The sequence below is a fragment of the Aquarana catesbeiana genome, linkage group LG02, assembly GCF_042186555.1.
Source record: "Aquarana catesbeiana isolate 2022-GZ linkage group LG02, ASM4218655v1, whole genome shotgun sequence".
In the NCBI taxonomy this organism is placed as follows: domain Eukaryota; kingdom Metazoa; phylum Chordata; class Amphibia; order Anura; family Ranidae; genus Aquarana; species Aquarana catesbeiana.
Window position 1 is genome coordinate 307,488,957 of NC_133325.1, and position 13,652 is coordinate 307,502,608.

Below are 13,652 nucleotides of genomic sequence, written 5' to 3' on the forward strand. Positions count from 1 at the left end.
CACGATACAATGGGCTCACCCTTAGCTCTAGACCCAAAACAATGCCTTCTGGGTATAATTCCAGACACAACTGACAAATACACAAAAATATTTCTCCATGAAACACTCTTTGCAGCCAGAAAGGTTATAGCCAAAAAATGGATGAGACAAGCGCCTCCTAAAATGGTGGAATGGAAGGTGGAGGTGAATAATACCTTGCCATATAAGAAATGCATATATATTAATAGAGGATGCCCTGCCAAGTACAATAAGATATTGGATCGTTGGCGTCAAGAGTCTGCTACCTGTGTCTAATGCAACCAAATTAGTATGGAGTGATTTATTGGATGTGCGTCTAGATGTGTAGTTTTTACGTGTTAAATGTGTACATCTGGAATATACTCACATGACAAGCATAATGTACTCAATATCATATATACTGACTTTACAACAACTATTGTACTAGTTACCAAGTTCATATGTTAAAGCAAACATATCATGTATGCACCAGTTGATCAATAAAACCTTGTTTGATGTAAAAAAAAAAAATGAAAAGTCTGAACTATGGACATTTTGTATGATTTCCTATGGATTTCTATAACAATTGATGTGAATATGTGTCACATAGATTATCTCTATGTTTCCGAGGAAGATATTCACTAAAGGTGTCAAAATGTAGCCATCTCTTCATCTACTGCATACACATGCCTGTACCCATATAAGATTAAGCAATTATCTGGATCCAAAGATGCTCTAAATTGACAATGATAAATATGGCTGTATGTAAGTAACATTTAAATGTTAGAGAAGTTACAGGTGGGCTAACAATCATAAATGCAGACGACAACATATATGGATTCATTTTATTGATTGGATTTATTTTCTATTACATGGATATTTTATTGGTGATTTTTTGTGATGCAATAAAAAGCATGCCTTTTATATAAAACTCCTCCAATAGTCTTGTTTGGCACCTGAAAATTCACACTGACTTAATAAAAAGCGGTTTGTATTTTCTGAAATTTTAAAGGATTGTGTATTTATGATCATGTAGCAATCATATTTATGATCACCTATCAATCCACTGAATATAAAAAAAAATCTGGTTGCTTCTTTACAGGTCTCAGTGGGTGATGTGCACCATTTATCAACTCTGAACCAAGAAGCAAATTGATTTTAATGGCAAGTGCACCAGTAGCACATACTTGCCCTACCTTTACTCCCCGGAATAATACCTAGTAGATCTGGGTATGAAGAACATGTGACTGACTCCCCTTCCTCTCATAATAAAGCATTGGTGCTTAGTGACTGCCTGCTTAGGCACCAAGTCCGTCACATGCAGAATGCACTTAGGACCCACTAGGAGTACATAGTATAAAGGCTCCTCAGCACTTGTGTTAGAATGTAGGATCAAATTGTTATCCAGTGCCTGTCTGAAGTTCTGAAGCTCCATGCAGCATTATATTATGCAGATATCCAAAGGTGTAATTTAATATGAAAATTGTGTTAAGGCCAGACACTCTAAAACATAGTTATACACTAAATCTATAACTGCAAATAAAAAAAAAGTGTAGTTGGCCCTGAAAAAGATAATTATGTAGTATTGTAATTTAAAATAAATGTGATATGCAAGAGGAACTAAGTACACAAAGACAATTTACACTGCACAGCAAAAAGGTCTTATGATGAGACAAATATATTACATTATTCATTTTAATGTATTTTAATACTACCTGTGTATTGTTTAATCTAATGATAGCATTTTCATTTTCCAATTAAGTTGTGAATAGAAGTTTACTTCACCAGTCCATTTCCCTAGAAATAGCACTCAAGCTGTATGCTAAAATTCAATTAAAACCAACACAAAGTCATTAGAAAGTCTCCATTTTGTAAGATGTAGTCACAGAATCTTTATCTTAACCCAATAATGATAGGTTCTGAAATGTTTTACCTAGATGTCTAAAACATCTATGCATATTCCCTATGGCATTTCCAGTATACAGTGGCCCAGAATAAAATCCCATTAATGAAGATGTTCACATTTCCAGGATCACCTGACACTGTTTCCTTAAAGTTGATCAATTCAAATGTGGTAGCATTAAAACTGTCTCCTAGAAAAATCTATATTAAATGTTTGTCCTAAACAGTGCATAATATACTCTTCATGAGTTGGTACTATGGAACACAGTGGTCAACAGTTTTGTGGTTTCAGATTCAATACTATTGCTACGATTATGATGCTGGTAACTACAGAAATCTAGCTAAGGGGATAGCAAAAAATATTGATGAATACCTGGATGGGAATTAAAGTCATTTAAATATAGAATTGCCATGGTTCAGTTAAGTGTACCTTTTTATCCTGTCGGTGTCTTTTAACACATACTGTATACCTTTTACAGTACAATGATTCTTTCACTCTTCAGCACCACAAGAGTCCTTAATCCCAGTTTGTGCAGTGAGCTGCCCTGCTTCACCTGTCTCTCTCTCTTTCTCTCTCTCTATATATATATCTATAGATATATCTATAGCTATATAGATATGTCTATATATCTATAGATATATGGATATATAGATATACAGTATCTCACAAAAGTGAGTACACCCCTCACATTTTTGTAAATATTTTATTATATATTTTCATTTGACAACACTGAGATAATGACACTTTGCTACAATGTAAAGTAGTGAGTGTACAGCTTGTATAACAGTGTAAATTTTCTGTCCCTTCAAAATAACTCAATGTAGAATAATTATATTAATTTGGCTTTATAATCAAGATCTGTATTTGTGCAGTCTGAGTTCCCTTTTATGCTTTGACATTGAAAAAGCTCACTCAGCTCAGCATAAGACGAATCTTGAAATAGCTAGGTTGTGTACATGTCATTTTTGTAACAGTTGTTCCCCATGTACAGGGTTAATGACTAAGGGTCAGTAGGTCAGTGGTTTCACAGATAAGAATATACTCAGAGTATTTGTCATAGACTTTATTGTAAAGATCTTTTTAAAAGTAAAAACATATATTATCTATAATATAGTTAGTTATTTGATATAGTTATTTAATTAGTTAGCTAGATTGAGTTTGTGTGAAGTAATATATATTTATATATATCCAATTATAGTTTAATATGCATTTGTAAGGTTTGGTACAGAATTGCATTTCTGTAGCTTAAAGAATATCCATTACAAGAATTCGGCCATTTGGAAAGGTCATTCACCTTGAGTTTTTTATAAGAATCTGTTGTGTGTTACTGACAATCAAAGAAGCTTAAGAGACGTGTCAGCTGTTGGCAAAGAGAATATTTAGAATAATCACGAATATGATCATTTCATTTTTAGTTCTAGCCGTATATGGCTATGGCTATAGTCCGCTGACTAGTAGATTTGAAATAGTATAAAAACAGAGTGACACTTCACTTCAGGACGCACGACACGACACACTTCACTACACTTCACTACACGACACACACTAAAACATGTCCTTTACTCACACACAGAAGGACTTCAGTACTTTTTCACACACACAAAGAAGAAGGACACACACATCCTTATACTACAGAAGACATTTTGTTTACATTCGGCCTATATACAGCCTACCTCACAAACAGCTACTAGAGCAGACACCTCTCTGAAATAGAGAAGCAGACGGAGCTGAAACATCTCTTGAACTCTCTTGATACAAGTTTTTGTTCCTATTATCTTTTGTTTTACTACATCAAGCTGTAAGAAGAATTTAACTTTGTATATATTTTCAAGTTGTTGCCAAGTGTGACCAAATAAACTCACACTTTGTTTAAAGACAGCCTGGCTACTGAACTTTTGAACAAAACGCCTAAGACACTGTTGACATAACACGTGTCTGAGAAGAGAAGGTTTTTTACACCCTTCTCTACATTTTTACATTGGCGATTGCCAGCCAGTCCAGTTTTTTTTCCCTGCTCCTTGACAAAGGGGGGAGACTCACACATTTTCATGATTGATCAAGTCTCGGGAAAAAACGATCAAAGAACCTAGAATGAGGCGTTTGTGTTCCATCAGATGAGGACGAAAGGTCCGAGGAACTGAGCCAGCTAAAGACGAGAAATTCTTCTAAATAAGATATGGCATCTGATAATCAAATATGGAGGAACAACAAGCTCCAAGAAGAAACTAAGTAAAGAACCTAGAAGGAGGCGTTTGCGTCAGATGTGGACAACAGTTCAATAAGAGTCGAGGGTGAGTTTTTCTATGTCTGTTTTCTCACCTCTAGCCAAAGTTTGTAACTTTGAAAAAAAAACAAAAAAAGGAAGACCCAGCCTACGAAGTTGATTGACAAGGCCATTTGGACGGTATGCTTCAAGCTATTGTTGGAAATCCAAGACTTTGTTTGTGAAAACGTAACGTTACGTACGTGAAGATTTCTGCCAAGGTTAGTTCCTAAGAAGGTGAGAAAGTCTCACATAAGAAAATATTGGGTAGTTGCCCAAGAAGAAAAAAAATGTTGAATCAGGAACTGAGACTTCACGTTATTTGAAAAAGCTACCATTGTGTACAACTGGCAGAAGTACTCTTTTGGGTAAGCTAAGATGAAAGTCGGATTTTGATGTTTGAAGATGGAAAGTCCAAGAATCAGGCAAAGAAAAATCAACAGGCAAGTACACTAAAGCACACTAAAGCACACTACAGCACACAATACAAGGAACAAGGCAAAAAGCTACAAGAAAATGATTCTTCCAAGAAAAAGCAACAAACGAAAGAAAACGCAACGAACTAAAGAAAACGCAACAAATGAAAGAAAAATCAACTAACGAAAGAAAAAGCAACAAACTAAAGAAAAGGCAACGAACAACAAAGTTAAAGGACATTATTCATCTCTTCTTTTTTTTTAAGTGCACAAGGACTATCATACTAAACAAGGGGTGAGTGTGTTTTGTTTATATAAAAGGGTAACATGGGATGGTTAACATCTCAAGGCTCAGAAGTATTTTCCTGTACCATCGGGAAATTGATACATTCCATATATATGGAATACAGGAATACATGCAGTAGTAAGGTAATTAATTAATGCCAGAGTGTAAAGAAGTTATTAAATAAGGAAACTAAGTTTAATGCTGCATGTAAATGTTTATGAATATTTTAGCCCTGAAAAACAGAAATGTGTGTTATTACACGTGGTCATTTTAAAACACATATATATGGGGCAGAACGTTTTTAGAGAAAAAAGTATTGATTAAGATTGTGGAAAGAACTGCATGAAATTGAGATAATGGAAAAAACATGGAGTATAGTGTTTTACAAAAATCCTAACAGATTTGGTTGTAGGAAATAATAAGTTAAGGATTGAACAATTTTTACAAAAATTCCAAACTTAGATTTGGTTATTAAATTAAAAGTAGTAGATTGTTCTAATTTATTTAAGACTACCCAGAGAAAATATTAAAATATGAAAGTTTTGTTCAATCTAAAAAAATTTGTAAAAGTAACAATTGTTAAAAGTCTTTGTAAATTAGTATTTCTGGTAAAGGTAAGGATTTTGATTGAGGGAGGAGTTTTCTCGGGGAAATGGCCAATCACAGTTTTTGGGCAGGATCCAATCTGTGAGTTTCACGAGATTGTCATCTATACAATTTTTTTGTCATTACTATAATCAGGAAAGTCATATAACGTAGTGTACATGATTTTTGGCAGATGTACAAACAAAATATGTTTAAAAAGTGGTAAAAAGGTTAAACATTTTAAAAACGAAAAACTAGATTGTTACCCAATTGTACAGTGTATTGTATACAAAGCATGATAGCTAAGACTGACAGTAACAGATCATTCTCTGAAGAGTTTGTGACATACGAGGAGTGTATTACCAACAGAGAAATGCAGATCAAGTTACACAGACTAGTCGTCATGCCATGACAGTTTTCACTTTTGTGGATCAAAGTCTTCCAAATATCTGGAAGAGGGTTCATGGATGAGAAAAAATACATTTTTAAAAGGTATTATTACTTACTAAAGTAATTGTTTTTAAAAATTAAGATTTTTTGGGCCTTAATAACTTTTCTCGAGAGTTCATTGAGAGTTTTCTAGACAAAGTATCTGTCTGGGTAAATTTTAATGAATTATATAGGCTTAATGTAGGGCAAATATTTTTAATTACAAGAGAGAACTTATATAAAATAATTTGAAGATCTAAAGAAAGCCCTTATTAATTTTAGTATTTTTTTATTAATATAGAGATCTCTCTCAGCCATTTTACATTTAAGTATATGTGGGTGATGAGACAAATTCATTGGTATTTATAAAAAATGTGTTAGGAGTGCATTGTCCAATGATACAGATCTGAGACATTGTGGGTTTTGCACCATTTGTTTTGAAAAACATCTTATGTTACACTAAGGGTGTTATTATAAGGAAAACAGAAGGTGTCAACACACACAGCTTTGTCTAGTGGCAACTGGATGTTAAAAAGATCAGTTGTAGTGGTATTTAAAAATACATGGGGATTAAATAGATGCAGTGTGAGGGATAGAACCACAGTTGTGTAAATTAAGGAAAAAGTCACTTATTCAATTTTTTGTGGACATTTATTGGGAAAGAATTTCCTGTGTTTATATAGATAGCTCTAAATATATTGGCACAATGGAATGACAATATTAAACTTTCTGTAAGTGTCTGCATTAAAAGCTGAACTTAAGACTGCCATGTGTTTAGCAGTCAGAGTGACAGGCATGTGTGGTTCATTCAATCATACTGTATAAGAGGAATGTTTTTAGTTCTGAAAAGAAAGTTCAACATGATCAAATTTCTTTCAGGAATAGAATATTTAGGAAAGCCCAACCTAAATTAATGTTCTTTTACAAAATTAAAGAATTTGTCAGTGTAAAGAAAAAATACAATAATCTGGTAAAATTATTCTTTTACACAATTTAATATTAGTCACAGGATAAAGAGGGGGACTATGACACTTTGTCTTAGTTAGAGTCAGTACAGATTGATTATGGAGATAAAATATTTATTGTAAAAAATAAGTGATTCCAACAAAAATGGATAGAGTTATTTTTAAATGAAAATATTTCTTTTTGCATATCCAGGTACCTGACTGACTGACTGACTGATTGATTTTTTTGTTTAAGCTAATGAAAGAAATTCTGAACTACTCATTTTAGAACACTTTGTCATCAAACTTCTGAATATTGTTTTATTTGTTTATAGAACAATCCAAAAGGAAAGAGTAACCTGATACTACAAAGTATTGAGGAATTTGGCAAATCTATATAGACTGATTATATTAGTTTTTTCCTGCTTAAGGAGGATACAAGGATGTTGTTTTTTTAGTTAATGTTTCTTTTTGATAAATTAATTGAGGTTATTCTAGGAAAAATATTATTTTTAACAAAAGCTAAGTTGTTGTGAACTTATGTCATATTCCATTGGGGTTGGATTTCAAACCATGGAATCAGATTATAATTTAAAATTTTATAGGACATGTATGCAATTTTAGGTATTTAGTAAAGTTTTTGTTTCTTATCATCTTAAGTACTCAGGTATTGTAGAACGTATGATTAGTATTATAAAGTCTAAATAGGGTAAGATGATTCAAGAATAAGGTAAAGATTGGGTGACTTATTTACCTGCTACAGTTTTAGTTTAAAAACTTTATTATTTTCTAAACATAGGGTTTGTTAACTTTTTGAGTTAATGACAGGATGTCTTTTGAGATTAGCATACTCCGTTATTTTGATATAATCTGTTGTATAGAAAGAAGTGTGGTTGCAAACTTTGCAAACAACAGGTGCAGGTATTTCAGAAGTTTGTTCACAAAACATGGCTAGGCCTTTGCTAAATTTAAATAGAAATGATGTCTTGAATGAGATTTCTACTTCTTATGAGTATGTTTAGTAATTTATTCCAGTAGCTAAAGTTATGGTTAAGAATTATAGATCTGAAGGTACCAGGGATGCAAACAGAGATGTCAATTGGGATGCCAATTGGAAAGATTATTTTGTTATTTTTAAGGTACATTGGAATTATAATTTTTTGTTTATTGCATCCTATAGTTATTATATTTATTATCATGATATTATGTATTTTATTTCAAATCTGTATTATGGTTAGAATGAAACGATTTTATACATTGATTAAGGAAGAAATGAAAAAAGGTGAAAAAATTATGACAGGTATTTTTAGTCGGAAAATTACTTCTGGCTTAGCTGATCCTGTGATTGGCTTTGGTACATCTGGAGCAACTGATTCAAAATGTGTATGAAAGGGCGCCATAAATGGAGTGCGCGTGATTTAGTTAATATAATAAATTATATTCAGGGGGAATTGTAGAATAATTATATTAATTTGGCTTTATAATCAAGATCTGTATTTGTGCAGTCTGAGTTCCCTTTTATGCTTTGACATTGAAAAAGCTCACTCAGCTCAGCATAAGACGAATCTTGAAATAGCTAGGTTGTGTACATGTCATTTTTGTAACAGTTGTTCCCCATGTACAGGGTTAATGACTAAGGGTCAGTAGGTCAGTGGTTTCACAGATAAGAATATACTCAGAGTATTTGTCATAGACTTTATTGTAAAGATCTTTTTAAAAGTAAAAACATATATTATCTATAATATAGTTAGTTATTTGATATAGTTATTTAATTAGTTAGCTAGATTGAGTTTGTGTGAAGTAATATATATTTATATATATCCAATTATAGTTTAATATGCATTTGTAAGGTTTGGTACAGAATTGCATTTCTGTAGCTTAAAGAATATCCATTACAAGAATTCGGCCATTTGGAAAGGTCATTCACCTTGAGTTTTTTATAAGAATCTGTTGTGTGTTACTGACAATCAAAGAAGCTTAAGAGACGTGTCAGCTGTTGGCAAAGAGAATATTTAGAATAATCACGAATATGATCATTTCATTTTTAGTTCTAGCCGTATATGGCTATGGCTATAGTCCGCTGACTAGTAGATTTGAAATAGAATAAAAACAGAGTGACACTTCACTTCAGGACGCACGACACGACACACTTCACTACACTTCACTACACGACACACACTAAAACATGTCCTTTACTCACACACAGAAGGACTTCAGTACTTTTTCACACACACAAAGAAGAAGGACACACGCATCCTTATACTACAGAAGACATTTTGTTTACATTCGGCCTATATACAGCCTACCTCACAAACAGCTGCTAGAGCAGACACCTCTCTGAAATAGAGAAGCAGACGGAGCTGAAACATCTCTTGAACTCTCTTGATACAAGTTTTTGTTCCTATTATCTTTTGTTTTACTACATCAAGCTGTAAGAAGAATTTAACTTTGTATATATTTTCAAGTTGTTGCCAAGTGTGACCAAATAAACTCACACTTTGTTTAAAGACAGCCTGGCTACTGAACTTTTGAACAAAACGCCTAAGACACTGTTGACATAACACGTGTCTGAGAAGAGAAGGTTTTTTACACCCTTCTCTACATTTTTACACTCAACACACAGCTATTATTGTCTAAACTGCTGACAACAAAAGTGAGTACACCCCCTAAGTGAAAATGTCCAAATTGGGCCCAAAGTGTCAATATTTTGTGTGGCCACATTAATTTCCAGCACTACCTTAACCTACTTGAGCATGGAGTTCACCAGAGCTTCACAGGTTGGCACTGGAGTCCTCTTCCACTCCTGTATGACGACATCATGGAGCTGGTGGACGTTAGACACCTTGCTCTTCTCCACCTTCCATTTGAGGATGCCCCCCAGATGCTCAATAGGGTTTAGGTCTGGAGACATGCTAACTCAGTCCATCACCTTTACCCTCAGATTTTTTAGCAAGGCAGTGGTCGTCTTGGAAGTGTGTTTGGGGTGGTTATCACATTGGAATACTGCACTGCGGCCCAGTCTCCGAAAGGAGGGGATCATGCTCTGCTTCAGTATGTCACAGTAAGTTAGCATTCATGGTTCCCTCAATGAACTGTAGCTCCCTAGTGCTGGCAGCACTCATGCAGCCCCAGACCATGACACTCCCACCATCATGCTTGACTATAGGTAAGACACACTTGGCTTTGTACTCCTCACCTGGTTGCCACCACACACGCTTGATACCATCTGAACCAAATAAGTTTATCTTGGTCTCATCAGACCACAGGACATGGTTCCAGTAGTCCAGTAGTCCATGTCCTTAGTCTGCTTGTCTTCAGCAAACTGTTTGCAGGCTTTCTTGTGCATCATCTTCAGAAGAGGCTTCTGGACAACAGCCAGGCAGACCAATATACCATTTTGATGCAGTGTGCGGAGTATGGTCTGAGCACTGACAGGCTGACCCCCCCCCCACCCCTTCAACCTCTGCAGCAATGCTGGCAGCACTCATATGTCTATTTCCCAAAGACAATCTCTGGATATGACGCTGAGCATGTGCACTCAACTTCTTTGGTCAACCATGGCTGTTCTGAGTGGAACCTGTCCTGTTAAACTGCTGTATGGTCTTGGCCACCGTGCTGCAGCTCAGTTTCAGGGTCTTGGCAATCTTCTTATAGCCTAGGCCAACTTTGTGTAGAGCAACAATTCTTTTTTTCAGATCCTCAGAGAGTTCTTTGCCTTGAGGTGGCATGTTGAACTTCCAGTGACCAGTATGAGAGAGTGAGAGCGATGGCACCAAATTTAACACACCTGCTCACCATTCACACCTGAGACCTTGTAACGCTAACAAGTCACATGACACCGGGGAGGGAAAATGGCTAATTGGACCCAATTTGGACATTTTCACTTAGGGGTGTACTCACTTTTGTTGCCAGTGGTTTAGACATTAATGGCTGTGTGTTGAGTTATTTTGAGGGGACAGCAAATTTACACTGTTATACAAGCTGTACACCTACTACTTTACATTGTAGAAAAGTATAATTTCTTCAGTGTTGTCACATGAAAAGATATAACAAAATATTTACAAAAATGTGAGGGTTGTACTCACTTTTATGAGATACTGTATATATACATACAGTATATATACTGTATATATATTTTTTTCATTTTATGCTATACTATTTAATCCCTATTCAAAGACAAAGCACAGCAAATAAGATTGTATGTTTAGACCAACATTCAGCTGCTCCCATAAATGCCAAAAATTTTGTCAGTCCCATGTTTAATTTGCCAGATTTACCCATAGTTTTGTGAAACCACTCAATTACTGCTTACATCAGCAACAGCTCCTTACAAGAACATAGCAAATATCATCTGACCTTGTTAGAAAAGCTTTCATGCTGTTCAAATCGTAATTTATAGATATTCTTGGAGGAATGGAAGAGCTTCAGAAGAGATAGTTATCACATAAAGAAAAAAAAAAACAATAAAAAGATTATGCCATGGCCATAAGCAAGGAGTTTCATTTATCACTGTCTATAGACCATACTAGATTATTGTCAGTGAATCATATGAAATCTCCTATTTATTGTTCCCTCTTTTGAACATGTGATACTCTGCTCGTGTAATTTTTAGAATTGCATGTACACTGCAGACATTAGTGAATTACCACCCTAAGACAATCTATGTATCCAGAAAAAAGAATGCATGTAAGTGACAGCAGCAAGAATAAAGCAAATACACATTAAAGTGAGATAGTTCTTCATATTGTCAGGCTAGCATTGATGTAGATTAAAAAAAAAAAATTACAAACGCAAACTATACTGACAAAAACATAAGTCTCTGCATTCAGTCCAGCAAGGACGTACAGTTATTACCAAACAGCAAAGACACTTAGCAAGAATTTCAAGTATGGGCATATTTGCTAAAAATAAATGATGCTTAGACGTGTCTTTAGGTAGACCATTAAACCTAGTGTGTGTGTTTGTACGTTTATATATAATGCTGAGAGGTCAGTATTTACAAAGAGTTAGTGGAAGCTAAATGATTGTTCACTGTGGCCACTGGATAGTTCATTTTACCTCTATTGTTGCTGAGGGAGGGTGATTTTTTTTGTAGGTAGTCCATTGTTGCTGGGGGGATCTATTGTTGCTGGGGGTCTATAGATGCTGGCTGAGAGAAGCTCTGTTGATGCGGCAAGGGGTCTATTGTTGCTGGGGAGGGGAGTATTTTGTTGTGGGTGGTCCAATGTTGCTGGGGGGATCTATTGTTGCTGGGGATCTATTTTACTGCTTTTCTTGTTATCTTTAACAAGTTTTATACAAATTAGTTAGTACCACAAATGTTACTGTATTCTCTAAAAGGGGTGGTCTTGGGAGGTGGGTAGGGGATGGAACTAAGGAATGGTGCTTGGAGGTGAGTAGGGGCATAGACAAGGGGTGACTTGGAAAGAGGGAGTTCCTGCATCTGTTCTTTGAGAAAATAACCCCCAATAACAGTAACAATAATGAACACTGGTCAAAGTGGCCTCTAGACAAAGAGGCACCTCTTTAGTTTTATTAGGACATTCTGTTTATAGATTGCATACAAATAAAATCATTTTTGCAAGAGAGCATCAAAGAAAGCCGTGCATGTCTCAAAAAGGATTATTGTGCTGAAGGTTAAGGTATGTGCCACTATACATATGCGTAATTTTCAGCCTCTATGTATGGTAAAGATATGTAGGTGTCTCACTGTTACATCAGTTTGCTTTGATGTGTTTAGATCACTGTAGCTTTGGACACAGATTGATACCACTGCATAAAATAGCATATTGAAATATGTCTGTGTATCATATGGCCTAACAGGACACCCTTGGCAGCAAATAGGCTGGTTATGTTTTTCCATCTGAATTTATGAATTAATTAGTGATAGCTCAGTGATCCACATTACTGCCTCTTTGGCAGTAAAGGGGACATCACTTAATTAGAACCTAAAGTGTGAAAGCTGTACTGAAAGTAATGCAGATAGCAAAGAACTAATATTCAGAATTTCCTGTGATGTTTCTGTGGCTGATGTTTTCCCAATTAAAGTGGTTGTAAAGTCAGAAGGTTTTTTATCTTAATGCATTCTAAAAAGCCTTCTGTGTGCAGAAGCCCCCCTAGCACTTACCTGAGGTCCCTCTCTGTCCAGGGATGTCCACAAGTGTCTCAGTCATCCGAGACTCTCCCCCTGATTGGCTGAGACATAGCAGTGGTGCCATTGACTGTCACTGCTGTCAAACAAAGTCACCTAGCCAATCAGGGGAGAGAGGGGGCAGAGCCTGGTCAGGGCTCTGTGTCTGAATGGACACAGGGAGCTGTGACTCGGCTCAGGTGCCCCCATAGCAAGCTGCTTGCTACGGGGGCACTGAACAGAAGGGAGGGGCCAGGATCACAGAAGAGGGACCCGGGAAGAGAAGGACCTGGGCTGTTCTGTGCAAATCCACTGCAACAGAGCAGGTAAGTATAACATGTTTGTTATTTTTTATAGGAAAAAAACTGCAATCACTTTAATGACTTACTATGCCTTGTCCCGCACTGTGTCTTTGTGTGAAGGTGGCCATCCTAGTAAAAATATAATTTTTATTTCCTCATGACAGACCTTACTTACCCATAGGTTGTGATCTAATAACTGGTGGAGTGATGCCACAGAATGCATACAGCATAAGCAGGAAGATGCATGCAGTGCAGAATCTTCTCCAGCACACAGCACAGTAATAATTAAGTTAAGTGTACTGTATATGTGAATACATTTCAATCACTATGAGAGTATTTACATAAACAAGCCTAGATATTAGGATTCTTAGACAAAGATGTAATATACATTTATTTG